This window comes from Balaenoptera acutorostrata, chromosome 19 (genome assembly GCF_949987535.1).
Source record: "Balaenoptera acutorostrata chromosome 19, mBalAcu1.1, whole genome shotgun sequence".
Taxonomy (NCBI): domain Eukaryota; kingdom Metazoa; phylum Chordata; class Mammalia; order Artiodactyla; family Balaenopteridae; genus Balaenoptera; species Balaenoptera acutorostrata.
In genome coordinates this window covers 178,201-193,949 of record NC_080082.1, presented here as the reverse complement: position 1 = coordinate 193,949, position 15,749 = coordinate 178,201, and positions in this window count along the sequence as shown.

Sequence of the window (15,749 nt, the reverse complement as noted above, 5' to 3'; positions counted from 1 at the left end):
AAATAATTCATTCATATAAATACATCTATGGGAAGGGAACTTTTTTTTTCTGTTTTTTAAAAAAAATTTTATTTATTTAAAAAAATTTTAAATTTAGTTTTATTTTTTTATACAGCAGGTTCTTATTAGTCATCAATTTTATACACATCAGTGTATACATGTCAATCCCAATCTCCCAATTCATCCCACCCCCCCCCCACCCCCCACCACTTTCCCCCCTTGGTGTCCATACGTTTGTTCTCTACATCTGTCTCTATTTCTGCCCTGCAAACCGGTTCATCTGTACCATTTTCTAGGTTCCACATATATGCGTTAATATACGATATTTGTTTTTCTCTTTCTGCCTTACTTCACTCTGTATGACAGTCTCTAGATCCATCCATGTATCTACAAATGAGCCAATTTCGTTCCTTTTTATGGCTGAGTAATATTCCATTGTATGTATGTACCACATCTTCTTTATCCATTCGTCTGTCAATGGGCATTTAGGTTGCTTCCATGACCTGGCTATTGTAAATAGTGCTGCAGTGAACATTGCGGTGAATGTGTCTTTTTGTATTATGGTTTTCTCTGGGTATACGCCCAGTAGTGGGATTGCTGGGTCATATGGTAATTCTATTTTTAGTTTTTTAAGGAACCTCCATACTGTTCTCCATAGTGACTGTATCAATTTACATTCCCACCAACAGTGCAAGAGGGTTCCCTTTTCTCCAATAAATGCCTCTCCAGCATTTATTGTTTGTAGATTTTTTGATGATGGCCATTCTGTTGTGAGGTGATACCTCATTGTAGTTTTGATTTGCATTTCTCTAATGATTAGTGATGTTCAGCATCCTTTCATGTGTTTGTTGGCAATCTGTATATCTTCTTTGGAGAATGTCTATTTAGGTCTACTGCCCATTTTTGGAATGGGTTGTTTTTTTTTTAATATTGAGCTACATGAGCTGCTTGTAAATTTTGGAGATTAATCCTTTGTCAGTTGCTTCATTTGAAAATATTTTCTCCCATTCTGAGGATTGTCTTTTCGTCTTGTTTATGTTTTCCTTTGCTGTGCAAAAGCTTTTAAGTTTCATTAGGTCCCATTTGTTTATTTGTGTTTTTATTTCCATTTCTCTAGGAGGTGGATCAAAAAGGATCTTGCTGTGATTTATGTCATAGAGTGTTCTGCCTATGTTTTCCTCTATGAGTTTTATAGTGTCTGGTCTTACATTTAGGTCTTTAATCCATTTTGAGTTTATTTTTGTGTATGGTGTTAGGGAGTGTCCTAATTTCATTCTTTTTTTTTTTTTTTTTTTAATTTATTTATTTATGGGTGTGTTGGGTCTTCGTTTCTGTGCGAGGGCTTTCTCTAGTTGTGACAAGCGGGGGCCACTCTTCATCGCGGTGCGCGGGCCTCTCACTATCACAGTGCATGGGCCTCTCACTATCACGGCCTCTCTTGTTGCGGAGCACAGGCTCCAGACGCGCAGGCTCAGTAATCGTGGCTCACAGGCCCAGTTGCTCTGCGGCATGTGGGATCTTCCCAGACCAGGGCTCGAACCCGTGTCCCCTGCATTGGCAGGCAGACTCCCAACCACTGCGCCACCAGGGAAGCCCCTAATTTCATTCTTTTACATGTAGCTGTCCAGTTTTCCCAGCACCACTTACTGAAGAGACTGTCTTTTCTCCATTGTATATCCTTGCCTCCTTTGTCATAGATTAGTTGACCATAGGTAAGTGGGTTTATCCCTGGGCCTTCTATCCTGTTCCATTGATCTATATTTCTGTTTTTGTGCCAGTACCATATTGTTTTGATTACTGTAGCTTTGTAGTATAGTCTGAAGTCAGGGAGTCTGATTCCTCCAGCTCCGTTTTTTTTCCCTCAAGACTGCTTTAGCTATTCGGGGTCTTTTGTGTCTCCATACAAATTTTAAGGTTTTTTGTTCCAGTTCTGTAAAAAATTCCACTGGTAATTTGATAGGGATTGCATTGAATCTGTAGATTGCTTTGGGTAGTATAGTCATTTTCACAATATTGATTCTTCTAATCCAAGAACATGGTTTATACCTCCATCTGTTTATATCATCTTTGATTTCTTTCATCAGTGTCTTATAGTTTTCTGAGTACAGGTCTTTTGCCTCCTTAGGTAGGTTTATTCTTAGGTATTTTATTCTTTTTGTTGCAGTGGTGAATGGGATTGTTTCCTTAATTTCTCTTTCTGATCTTTCATTGTTAGTATATAGGAATGCAAGAGATTTCTGTGCATTGATTTTGTATCCTGCAACTTTACCGAATTCATTGATTAGCTCTAGTAGTTTTCTGGTGGCATCTTTGGGATTCTCTATGTATAGTATCATGTCATCTGCAAACAGTGACAGTTTTACTTCTTCTTTTCCAATTTCTATTCCTTTTATTTCTTTTTCTTCTCTGTTTGCCATAGCTAGGACTTCCAAAACTATGTTGAATAATAGTGGCGAGAGTGGATATCCTTGTCTTGTTCCTGATCTTAGAGGAAATGCTTTCAGTTTTTCACCATTGAGAATGATGTTGGCTGTGGGTTTGTCATATATGGCCTTTATTATGTTGAGGTAGGTTCCCTCTATGCCCACTTTCTGGAGAGTTTTTATCATAAATGGGTGTTGAATTTTGTCAAAGCTTTTCCTGCATCTATTGAGGTGGTCATATGGTTTTTATTCTACAATTTGTTAATATGGTGTATCACATTGATTGATTTGTGTATATTGAAGAATCCTTGCATCCCTGGGATAAACCCCACTTGATCATGGTGTATGATCCTTTCAATGTGTTGTTGGATTCTGTTTGCTAGTGTTTTGTTGAGGATTTTTACATCTCTATTCATCAGTGATATTGGTCTATACTTTTCTGTTTTTGTAGTATCTTTGTCTGGTTTTGGTATCAGGGTGATGGTGGCCTCATAGAATGAGTTTGGGAGTGTTCCTTCCCCTGCAATTTTTGGAAGAGTTTGAGAAGGATAGGTGTTAGCTCTTTTCTAAATGTTTGATAGAATTCACCTGTGATGCCATGTGGTCCTGGACTTTTGTTTGTTGGAAGATTTTTAATTTTTAATCATTTTCAATTTCATTACTTGTGATTGGTCCGTTGATATTTGCTCTTTCTTCCTGGTTCAGTCTTGGAAGGTTATACCTTTCTAAGAATTTGTCCATTTCTTCCAGGTTGTCCATTTTATTGGCATAGAGTTGCTTGTAGTAGTCTCTTATGATGCTTTGTATTTCTGTGGTGTCCGTTGTAACTTCTCCTTTTTCATTTTTAATTTTATTGATTTGAGTCCTCTCCATCTTTTTCTTGATGAGTCTGGCTAATGGTTTATCATTTCTGTTTATCTTCTCAAAGAACCAGCTTTTAGTTTTATTAATCTTTGCTTTTGTTTTCTTTGTTTCTATTTCATTTATTTCTGCTCTGATCTTTATGATTTCTTTCCTTCTACTAACTTTGGGTTTTATTTGTTCTTCTTTCTCTAGTTCCTTTAGGCGTAAGGTTAGATTGTTTACTTGAGATTTGTCTTGTTTCTTGAGGTAGGCTTGTATTGCTGTAAACTTCCCTCTTAGAACTGCCTTTGCTGCATCCCATAGGTTTTGGATCGTCGTGATTTTGTTGTCATTTGTCTCTAGGTATATTTTGATTTCCTCTTTGATTTCTTCAGTGATCTCTTGGTTATTTACTAATGTATTGTTTAGCCTCCATGTGTTTGTGTTTTTTACACTTTTTTCCCGTAATTGATTTCTTATCTCATAGCGTTGTGGTCAGAAAAGATGCTTGATATGATTTCAATTTTCTTAAATTTACTGAGGCTTGATTTGTGACCCAAGATGTGATGTATCTTGGAGAATGTTCCATGTGCACTTGAGAAGAAAGTGTAATCTGTTTTTGGATGGAATGTCCTATAAACATCATTTAAATCTCTCTGGTCTATTGTGTCATTTAAAGCTTGTGTTTCCTTACTAATTTTCTGTCTGGATGATCTGCATTGGTGTAAGTGAGGTGTTAAAGTCTCCCGCTATTATTGTGTTACTGTCGATTTCCTCTTTTATAGCCGCTAGCAGTTGCCTTATGTATTGAGGTGCTCCTATGTTGGGTGCATATATATTTATAATTGTTATATCTTCTTCTTGGATTGATCCCTTGGTCATTATGTAGTGTTCTTCCTTGTCTCTTGTAACATTCTTTATTTTAAAGTCTCTTTTATGTGATATGAGTATTGCTACTCCAGCTTTCTTTTGATTTTCTTTTGCATGGAATATCCTTTTCCATCCCCTCACTTTCAGTCTGTATGTGTCCCTAGGTCTGAAGTGGGTCTCTTGTAGACAGCATATATATGGGTCTTGTTTTTGTATCCATTCAGCAAGCCTGTGTTTTTTGGTTGGAGCATTTAATCCATTGACGTTTAAGGTAATTATCGATATGCATGTTCCTATGACCATTTTCTTAATTGTTATGGGTTTGTTTTTGTAGGTCCTTTTCTTCTCTTGTGTTTCCCACTTAGAGAAGTTCCTTTAGCATTTGTTGTAGAGCTGGTTTGGTGGTGCTGAATTCTCTTAGCTTTTGCTTGTCTGTAAAGCTTTTGATTTCTCCATCGAATCTGAATGAGATCCTTGCCGGGTAGAGCACTCTTGGTTGTAGGTTCTTCCCTTTCATCACTTTAAATATATTGTGCCGCTCCCTTCTGGCTTGTAGAGTTTCTGCTGAGAAATCAGCTGTTAACCTTATGGGAGTTCCCTTGTATGTTATTTGTCATTTTTCCCTTGCTGCTTTCAATAATTTTTCTTTGTCTTTAATTTTTGCCAATTTGATTACTATGTGTCTCAGCGTGTTTCTCCTTGGGTTTATCCTGTATGGGACTCTCTGCACTTCCTGGACTTGGGTGGCTATTTCCTTTCCCATGTTAGGGAAGTTTTCAACTATATAATCTCTTCAAATATTTTCTCGGGTCCTTTCTCTCTCTCTTCTCCTTCTGGGACCCCTATAATGCGAATGTTGTTGTGTTTAATGTTGTCCCAGAGGTCTCTTAGGCTGTCTTCATTTCTTTTCATTCTTTTTTCTTTATTCTGTTCTGTGGCAGTGAATTCCACCATTCTGTTTTCCAGGTCACTTGTCCATTCTCCTGCCTCAGTTATTCTGCTATTGATTCCTTCTAGTGTATTTTTCATTTCAGTTATTTTATTGTTCATCTCTGTTTGTTTGTTCTTTAATTCTTCTAGGTGCTTGTTCTTTAATTCTTCTAGGTCTTTGTTAAACATTTCTTGCATATTCTCGATCTTTGCCCTCATTCTTTTTCCAAGGTCCTGGATCATCTTCACTGTCATTATTCTGTATTCTTTTTCTGGATGGTTGCTTATCTGCAGCTCATTTAGTTGTTTTTCTGGGGTTTTATCTTGTCCCTTCATCTGGTACATAATCCTGTGCCTTTTCATTTTGTCTATCTTTCTGTGAATGTGGTTTTTGTTCCACAGGCTGCAGGATTGTAGTTCTTCTTGTTTCTACTGTCTGCCCTCTGGAGGATGAGGCTATCTAAGAGGCTTGTGCAAGCTTCCTGATGGGAGGGACTGGTGGTGGGTAGAGCTGGGTGTTGCTCAGGTGGGCAGAGCTTAGTAAAACTTTAATCCACTTGTCTGCTGCTGCATGGGGCTGGGTTCCCTCCCTGTTGTTTGTTTGGCCTGAGGCAACCCAGCACTGGAGCCTACCTGGCTCTTTGGTGGGACTAATGGCGGACTCTGGGAGGGCTCACGCCAAGGAGTACTTCCCAGAACTTCTGCCAGTGTCCTTGTCCCCACGGTGAGCCACAGCCACCCCCTGCCTCTGCAGGAGACCCTCTAACACTAGCAGGTAGGTCTGGTTCAGTCTCCTATGGGGTCACTGCTTCTTCCCCTGGGTCCCAATGTGCACACTACTTTGTGTGTGCCCTCCAAGAGTAGAGTCACTGTTTCCCCCAGTCCTGTTGAAGTCCTGCAATCAAATCCCGCTAGCCTTCAAAGTCTGATTCTCTAGGTATTCCTCCTCCCATTGCCAGACCCCCAGGTTGGGAAGCCTGACGTGGGGCTCAGAACCTTCACTCCAGTGGGTGGACTTCTGTGGTATAAGTGTTCTCCAGTTTGTGAGTCACCCACCCAGCAGTTATGGGATTTGATTTGATTGTGATTGCGCCCCTCCTACCATCTCATTGCAGCTTCTCCTTTGTCTTTGGATGCAGGTATCTTTTTTGGTGAGTTCCAGTGTCTTCCTGTCGATGACTGTTCAGCAGTTAGTTGTGATTCTGGTGTTCTCGCAAGAGGGAGTGAGCACACGTCCTTCTACTCCGCCATCTTGAACCAATCTCCACTGGTGGGTTCTTAATTAGCAATGTGAATGGTAATGTTAAAGGTCCTGAATCAGGATTGAAATACTTACTCCCCACATGGACAGGCATAAGAACCTGGGGAGGCCACATGAAGACAGCACCCTTAGGGCTTCTCACTTGACCCCTCAACATTCTGGTGTCCAACCACTGCTTTAGGATTTCTGGGGGCCAATGCTGGCTCTAAGGGTTCCATAATCTAGCCTCTGTCTGCCTTTAGTGAGACCCACATCTCCAGGATCTTACAGAGCAGGGTCTGTGTGACTGTTCTGTGGCTTCTCTAACAAGTGACCACAAGCTGGGTGGTTTAAAACAACAGGAATTCATCCTCCCCCAGTCCTGGAGATCAGACATCTGAGATCAAGGTGTTGTAGGACTGAAGTCCCTCCAGAGGCTCCAGGATATGGTTCTCCCTGCCTTTTCCAGATTCTGGGGGCTCCAGGCTTCCCCAGGCTTGCGGCTGTATCCCTCCTGTCTCTGCCTCTGTCTTCACGTGTCTTCTCCTGGGTCTGGGTCTCTCCTCTTTTGTCTCTTACAAGGACGCTGTCATTAGATAGGGGGCTACAGTAACCCAAGATGACCTCACCTCGAGATCCTTAACTACATGTACGAAGACCCTTTTCCCAGATATGGTCCTGTTCACGTGTTCTGGGGGGACACATCTTTTGGGGCCACCATTCAACCCATTTTCTGTGTATAAAATAACCCTCATTTTAGGAGATTACCAAGGTCTCATATAGATTGGCACAGACAACAGCCATGTGGGTGGGGGTCTGGTGATGATGAGGACCCTAGAATCACCAGGAAAGGATCAAGGCCTGGCTTCATCAGAAAGTGAGCTCGTCCACCATGGGGTCCGTGGAAACAGCCACTCCACTCGGTCCCTGGAAAGGGACCCAGTGCAAAGTCCAGAAGTGGTTACCTTGCAAAGCTGGCTCTTCTGGGATTTCATCATCAATAGCATCATGTAACCAGTGACTACGGGCTTGGAGGAATCTCTTTCTGATACGTGATGACAGCACTGTCATTTTAGGCACAGCAAGCCTAGAATAGGAATGTTTGAAGGAGAAGAGTTTGGGAGATTGCGAAGCTTGGTTGTCAAGGAAACTGAGCAGGTTTTTCAAGGTTGTCAAAGAAACTTCTCTCTTAAACTGAAGGCAGGGCTGGGAGAGCTGAACTCCAGGGATCTTTTAAAGGGGCTGCTCTGAAGCACCGTCACCTGAGTGATGGTCTCAGCATGAGCTGGGTTTTGCGAAGTGTGAAGAGATTAAGCCTGACTTTCTGTGACAGCTGGGGAGGGGTTTGTAAAGCACCTTGGCTTTTAGGGCAAAGGTTTGTTGCTGGAGCAAAGTGTCTCCCAAAACTGGGCTGAAGCTCAAGATGTCTCTGTCCCTTTCATGTGAGAGTCCAGGGCAGGTGGGTGGCAGGTCCCAGGCTCTGTCCCCCTTGTTTCTCCTCCCTGCTTCCAGGTGAGGGCTCCAACCAGCAGGGTGGGGTGACCAGGTGGGCATCATGCCCTCCGTCCTAGGATGCAGGCTGGCCAAGCTCCTCACCACCTCCACCCCTTCCCCTTGGCAACACGAGACACTGGGTCCCAGCTGCAAGGGATGGGAAGGCTGGGAGGTGCAGGGTAGCTGTGAACAGGAAAAAGGGAAATGGGTTCTGATGGGCAGCTGGGCGGCTCTCCTGTGAGGGTCGCCCAGACGCTAGCACACAGACTCTGGGTCCTGTGAAGCTTCGATGCTTTGTGGTTCTGGAAATCCTATAGGAGACGGTCCACAGCAGGTGAAGCTAATGCCCTCAGTGGAGGTGGTGAAGCCAAAGATCTCAGTTCAGACTGAAGGTGCCGATGTACATACAGGACAAGACCATCCCGTGTGGATGGACTTCAGGCACGTTTAACACGAATGCAGTCGTGTTAATGCCTGGCATCTTCTATCTTGTGCCTCTCTTCAGGGACCCTCTCCTCAGTTCCTAAGGATCCTGTAACTCCCGTACAGGGGGATGGAGAGTGGGCTCTGTCCAGTCTGAGCCCTGAGTTACGCTGCGTGTGAGTCTGCTCAGGACCGCCGTAACAAATACCACAGACTGGGCCGCTTGAATAACAGACCTATCTCCCAGTCCTGGATGCTGTCTGAGATCAAGGTGTCTGCATGCTGGCTTCTCCTGAGGCCTCTCTCCTTGGTGCTTAGACAGCCATCTTCTCCCCAGGTCCTCACGTGGTCTCCCGCTTTGCCTATCTGTGTCCTAATCTCTTCTTGTAGGACATCAATCCTATTGGATTAGGATCCACCCTAGTGACCTCATTTTTACGTTGATCTCCTCTTTAAAAGTCCCATCTCCAAATACAGCCACATCGTGGGGTCCTGGGGGTTAGGGATTCAGCATGTGAATTTGGGGGGACATGGCTGAGCCTATCCCATCCTCCTTAGGAGCCAAGTGTGCCTCGGTCCTTCCTTCCCTCAAGTCACACGAGGTGATGTAGTGGCTCAGGGAGAGGCCACTCGTGCAGAGTCTGTGTCCCAGCTGGGGAGCCCTTCTCTGCTCTGTTTGATCAGGCCATGGCCGTTGCAGTCCCCTCCTGAGGTGAGCGGTTCTGGGGTTTCCTGCCGTGTCGCCTGGCCTGCTGAGGTGCTCCTTGTCAGGGAACCCAGGAGCCAGCAGCCTCGTGGGGGTGCCGGGGACTCTCAGGGCCTTGGCAGATGTCTCTCCCAGCAGATACCCTAGCGAAAGTGGGGAAACATTTGGGGGATTACAGGTGGGGGAGAGTCACAGTCTCGTTTATGCTTCGGAAAGACCACGTTGGGGTGGGATGTGAGGTGCACCGTGTGGGCAGGGAGTTTTGTCAGGGCCTGATGGAGGAACCGGGCACAAGATCGGGCTTGGGCCAGGGCTGTGGGCGTAGAGGTGAATTAGTGTGGGAACTGGCCACAGACTGTTGTCGAAATCTCGGCTTCCCTGTGCACCGCGGCCAAACAGAAATACGGAGCCAGGGATTTTGGAGGAAGAGAGAGATGGCTTTATTCTTCTGCCAGGCAGAAGGGAAGACACAGCCAGCTAGCGCCTCAAGAACTGGGCCCGCCCTCCTTGAGAATCAGGGAAGGTTTTATACGTGGGGCTCTCGCAGTCCGGGGTATAGGATGAGGATCAAAGTAGTGAAGGTCTTGCATTCCTCCTTTTCTTTGCATTATTTCAAAACAGTCATAGTTGGCATCAGGCCGCCCAGTAATTGGGGTCTGGCGGTCTGGTAATTGCGTCCGTTTGCCTCTGGTTTATCGGCCGGTGACCTTGTTTCTGAAATGCAAAGACTATAGGGGGCGATTTGTTATGAGGGGCATATAGAATGTAAGTGCTGGACATAATAAGGTTAGGGAGTGAGAGGCAGGGGATGTAACTCACACACAGTTCGGGGTGATGGGTGCTGAATGTAAATTACATAGTGTCAGGGAGTGAGGTTAGCTTTCTAAAGTACAAATCTAGTTACTACAAATTAGTGACAAAGTACAACAAGGAGTGATGAACTCTTTCAGGCCAGGTTATGTTTCTTCTCTAACATGTTCACTGTTCCCTTTGTTTTCCTTGTTCTCAGGGGAGGGAAAACTTCATTTCTATTTTTGCTGCAACAAGACTCTGGAGGAGCAGATGACAGTCAGTGGGGCACAAGGAGAGTGGGAGCCTGGGAGACCCCAGTGTTACCGAACCAAACTTGGGTCCGCTTGCCCGAGTGCAGTAAAGCCAGTCTACTGACACCGGGTGTGGTGAAGGGAAGTGCAGCTTTAATTGTAAAAGTGCCAATACAAGGAGAACAGGCGGCTTGTGCTCTAAATCCCCGAACCCCCTGAAGGATTTCAGCACAGCAATGTTAAAGGCCAGTTGAAGGAGGGGGGTCGCAGGGTATGCGATCAGCTGGTGCACAGTTCTCTGGTTGATGGTGAGGTAACAGGTGGTTAACACTCTAAATTCTTAGGCATAAGTTCCAGGGCTACCTATTCATGATCATCAGGTAGTTAATTTCTTCCGTTTGGTGGTGGTTTCAGCATCTGTAAAACAACTCAGGAAGCGTGTGTCAGATGCTGTTATCCAGGTACTTCAGAGAGGAGCTAAAGCAGAGGATAAGGGGGGGGGGGGTCTGTCCTGGGAAGGCCCCGTAGGGTCCTGCTCGGTTACACCCGGTGCCTGGGCTCGGCAACCTGGGAAGGTGGGGCTGCTTCTGGGTGTGGGGAGCTGCAGGATCCCGGTCCCCTGAGGGCCCTGTTAGCCCCCAAGGTGAGATGGGGGTGCAGTGACTGGACAGAGGCGTCTGGCCTGGGAGAGGGGTCCGGACTGGAAATGTCACGGGAATCATCGCAGGGAGGGAGAGGAAAGGCCAATGGGGGCAGGTAGGTCACAGCAGACTACGTGCAGGTGACTGCGGTCCTGTTGGAAGCAACTCAGAGCCAGAAAGGAGTGGCCGTCAGGGGCTCAGCTCCATTCTCTTGTTCCTTTGTAAAAGCGCTGTGTCAGAGTTTGAGTCACTGCCAGGAGACGTCTGGGGCCAGTGCTGCCATGGCTTCATCAAAGGGGCCCAGGGGGAATACAGAACCACTGCAGACCCCGCCCATGTCCTCACTGGGAATGAATCCCATCGGGGCTCCTGGGCTCACAGACTTGAGGGAACCTCTGTCCTCAGGACTGGTCCTCCCCTTTCCTCTCACCTGCTGGTCAGAGGCCCAGGAAGCCCCAACCTGGCTCCACCCCCAGGGCCTGGATTCTGGGACAGCTTAGGGGTAAGCAAGACCCTCATGCTCCTTTATCTGCCTGGGGGCGAGAATGTCTTAATCGCTGCAATTGACTGATGATGGAGGGCTGAGTGTTTCCAGCAGGTATGGGTGGAAAGATGGGGCGTGGAGTTCCTCTGTCTGCAGGGTCTTCCCAGCGTGAAGATCTGTGTGTTTCCCCCGGCCAGTCAACATCCTCCCAGGAAGCCCAGATCCAGGATTATGAGGGCAGAGGCTCTCCCCTTGCTTATCTGTAACTTCCCACTCCCACACCAAGGAGCCTGGCTCCCACCATCTGCCGTTTATGTATGCATTGCTCCTTTCCAGGTTACACGTGCAGAGGTTTCAGAATTGTTAGCTACTACACCCTGGAAAGAACTTCGTAAAATAAAACCCACTGTATATGTACGGTCCATTTTGCCTTTAGTCTACAGATTCCATTCATTTCCAAAGGTAACTTAGGTCAGCACCTTTTATCCCATCCCCTACAGTGAGTTGTTTCCATATATTTCTAATACATTTAGACTCTGTCACATTATGTATTCCATCCTGCAACACTCCTACATCCTAAATAACTAAATTTGAATAGATTATGATTGACCCCTTGGGCTATACACATCTGTGGGCTTAGACAAATGCATAGTGACAGGTATCCATCCTAGAGTGTCACATGGAACACTTCAAACCCCCCACCGCATGATCTGCTTATCATCTGTGTAGCTTTGCCTTTCCCAGAGTGTCACCAATGGGGTCATACTGTGTGCAGCCTCCTCAGCCTGGATGCTTTCACGTAGCAGTATATACTGAGGATTTATCCATGTCTTTCCATAGGCTGATGGTGCATTCCTTTCTGCTGAGTGGTATTCCACTGCATGTGTATGGGTGGAAAAACAATTTCCCCTCTACTTTTCTAGGTTCTTGGTTGAGGCCCCCCTGCCCCTGAAATAAAAGACAGATTACCAGGAGAAAAGCAGAAGTTTAATGACATGTATACCTTCTGAATACAGGGGGGATAGCAAGGAAAACGGAGTCGCTCCCTGAAATGACCAAAACCATCCCCTTAAAATACCGTCTTCAGCTAAAAACAGAAGAAAGATGCTGGGAAGGGGGGGAAGGCCAGTTTTAGCAGGTTATCCTGCAAAGCACAGTAAACAAGGGTATGAGTGTTTGCACATTTAAGTCAGGACTTCTCCAGTGAAAAGAGTTACTTAAGATTTAATTATCCTTCTATTTTTGGTGCAAAGAGGGACATAACCCTTATAAACGGAGACTTCTCTATTGTAAATGTCCTTCATAAAACGGCAATCTCAGTTTTCTGAGATTTCTTTTTTGAATAAATTTATTATTTTATTTTTGGCTGCATTGGGTCTTCGTTGCTGCGTGCAGGCTTTTCTCTGGTTGTGGCGAGCGGGGGCTACTCTTCATTGCGGTGCGTAGGCTTCTCATTGTGGTGGCCTTTCTTGTCATGGAGCACAGGCTCTAGGTGTGGAGGCTTCAGTAGTTGTGGCACACGGGCTCAGTAGTTGTGGCACACGGGCTCAGTAGTTGTGGCTCACGGGCTGTAGAGCGCAGGCTCAGTAGTTGTGGCGCACGGGCTTAGTTGCTCCGCGGCATGTGGGATCTTCCCGGACCAGGGCTCGAACCCATGTTCCCTGCATTGGCAGGCAGACTCTTAACCACTGAGCCGCCAGGGAAGCCCTTTTTTTAAAAAAACCAGACCAATAATCCTTATGCCAGAGAGACATATTTCGGGGTGGCATATTGTACTCGCCTTGACATGGATGTACCCCAATTTGCTTATGCATTCATCTTTTGAAGGATATCCTGATTTCTTCAAGTTTTTAGCCATTATGAAAGTGCTGTTGTGCATAATTGCATCCTCGTTTGCATTTGGACATAGATTTTCAAAGCAGTTGCCTAAATGCTGGAAGCGTGATTGTTGGATCCCAACGTGAGACTTGTTTAGCTTTGGAAAAAACTGCCAAATTGTCTTACAAAGTGGCTGCACATGCATCCCCCCAACTATGAGGGAGAGCTCCTTTTGTTCCTCACCCTCTAGCCATTGGTATTGTCATAATTTTGGAGCTTAGCAGTGCTAATAGGTGTGCTGTGATATCTCATGATTTTAACTTGTAATTCCCTAATGGTATATGATGTTGAGCTTGTTTCTGTATGACTTTTACTATCTGTATATCTTTTTTGGTGGGATGTCTGTTCAGATCATGCTCTTCACGTTCACGCTGAGAGGAGCCCTGTCTCCTCAGGACCCGCTGGGGCTTTGGCTTCTGGGACACGCGGGGCCGAGTCCACGCTGACGGCCGGGCTTCGGGACAAGCCGGGGTCGAGTCCACACGAACGGAAGCCGGGTCTCCTCAGGACCCCCTGGGCCTTCAGCTGTGGGACACTGTGGGGTCCAGTTCATGCTGAGAGGAGCCTGGTCTCCTCAGGACCTGCCGGGAGGTGACGCCGCTGAGGGAAAAGGTGAGGAAAAGTGGGCAGAAGCTTCCTGTGCGTGGCTGACCGCTGAGGGTGTCTGTCTTCAGAGGAGCCAGGAGAGGAGGGGCTTGATGTGGAAAACTGGGTTTTTGGCCCCTTTTGTGTGTGGTGTAGACAGAGTTCAGTGTTGTTCTTTGGCGTGTGGCATCCGGTTTGTAACCCTACAAATGTTGAGTGTGGCCCTAGCCACAAGAACCATACAGCAGACCATGGCTCTGTAATCCTTTGGCCTTCCGTTATTCCAAGCTTTTGACATTCATATTCGTTAAGGATCAAAGGTACGGGAGCAACTGGGCCTCCTAACAGGTGGTTTCACAGGGGCTGCATGATATTGGAGAGTCATGTGCACCCATATGGCCCTTGGAAAGCCTATCAATTCTGAAGTCCATGATACTGAATAATCCTTGAGCCTCCCAGTAGTTCATTGAGCTAGAATTTCCTTACAACCCTAGCCTTTGGTCTCTGCTCTTTGTAAAAGAGAGAGAAGAGACTGGAAAAATGAGCTATGTTGTTCTTCGGGGATGGGTGATTAATGCGGCCAGGGGGCAGGCAGGCATAAATCCTGGGCTGTCACCTCCCAGGAACAAGAATGAGGTCTGTGTGCCTTCCGAGGGCACATGGGCTATTCTGGGTCAGTGTCTGAGATGCAAGTACCTGGTGCCCAAGACAGGATCCTTTCGTTTACCACCATCATCAGCTGTGTTTTTCAGCAAATGGAAGAACTTCTTGCTGTCACGGGAGGACAGCGAGAGCATCGGGTGGGTGGCAGCAGCCCCGACCCTATGTGAATCCTCTCTGACCTTGGGCTTCAGAGTCTGTGCTGTGCAGCGGGCTGTCAGTGATGTGGAATCTCATGCTTTCACCGAGCCAGCATCTGTCCTCATGTCCACGTGCAGCCCCTAGCTTTCCTCTGGGAACTACATCTCACCTGCTTCCCGTGCAAACAGTTTCAGAGGGCTGACGCCACGTTCCACCCACCTGGAAGATGAATGTATGATCCTCGTCTAGACAATCCCAGCTTCAGTCCTCTGCCTGCTGTGTTTGGTTCAAGGATAGAATGTGACCCAAGCCAGGCCAAAGGCATTCAAAGTCACACGTTCTCATGGAGACTTAGGGAAGGAGAAACACTTCCCAGTAGAATGCACGTCGAGTGTGTGTCATCCTGCAGATGCAGTGAGGGAGACTGCACCTGTGAATGGGGCCCCAAGGCCCTCAGCAGGACTGACGGTTGGAGAGGGACCAGGCCACAGTACGAGAATGTGAGCCCTTGGACCTGACACCTCCAACCCCACTCTCAACTTGTCTCTTGGAAGCATTAATTTATTTCTGTCATTTAAAAATAATATTAATTTATTTTACTTGAGTAGGCGTGTCTAAACCCTTGTAATTAAAGAAGTCCTGAGATGTCAGGACCAATGGTTCCTGAGACACCCTCTGGCAGCATGTCCTCACTGGGTGGGCGCGTCTGGGGGAGATGAAGATCCTGGGTGGGGTCAGATCTAAGGGGAGCTGCCAATCCACTCTGTGCCTGTTTCTTCTATGTCCCAAGAGAGGGAAACCCCAGAACACTGAGATGAGAGCCAGCCGGGAGAAAGGGTCAGAGGATGGTTAATGGGTCTGCTTGTACTTTCCATAGTTTAGGGTTCATTTTATTTGTGTGTTATTAGGAAATCACCCTTTTATTCTAGATTTACAGGGCGATGCGATAGCTTGTTCGTATTTGACTTTTAATTTCACCTCTTGTTCTAGTTTTCTACGGAATTGTCACAATTAATGAACAAATACGGATACCTTATTATGAACTAAAATCCATATTTTATTCAGGTTCCCTTCATTCTCCCTTTTTCTGTCCTAGGATCCCATCCAGTGTATCCCATGGCATTGAGTCATCCTGTCACTTTAGTATGTTTATGGCTTTGACATTTTCTCATACTGTCGCTCTCTCAGTGACCTAGGCAGTGTTGAGGAGGACTAGTCAGCTACCTTGTAGACTGTCCCGAATTGGGATTTCTTTGGTGTTTTTCTTGTGATTAGAATGGGGTCATGGGGGCTTCCCTGGTGGCGCAGTGGTTGAGAATCTGCCTGCTAATGCAGGGGACACGGGTTCGAGCCCTGGTCTGGGAAGATCCCACATGCCACGGAGCAGC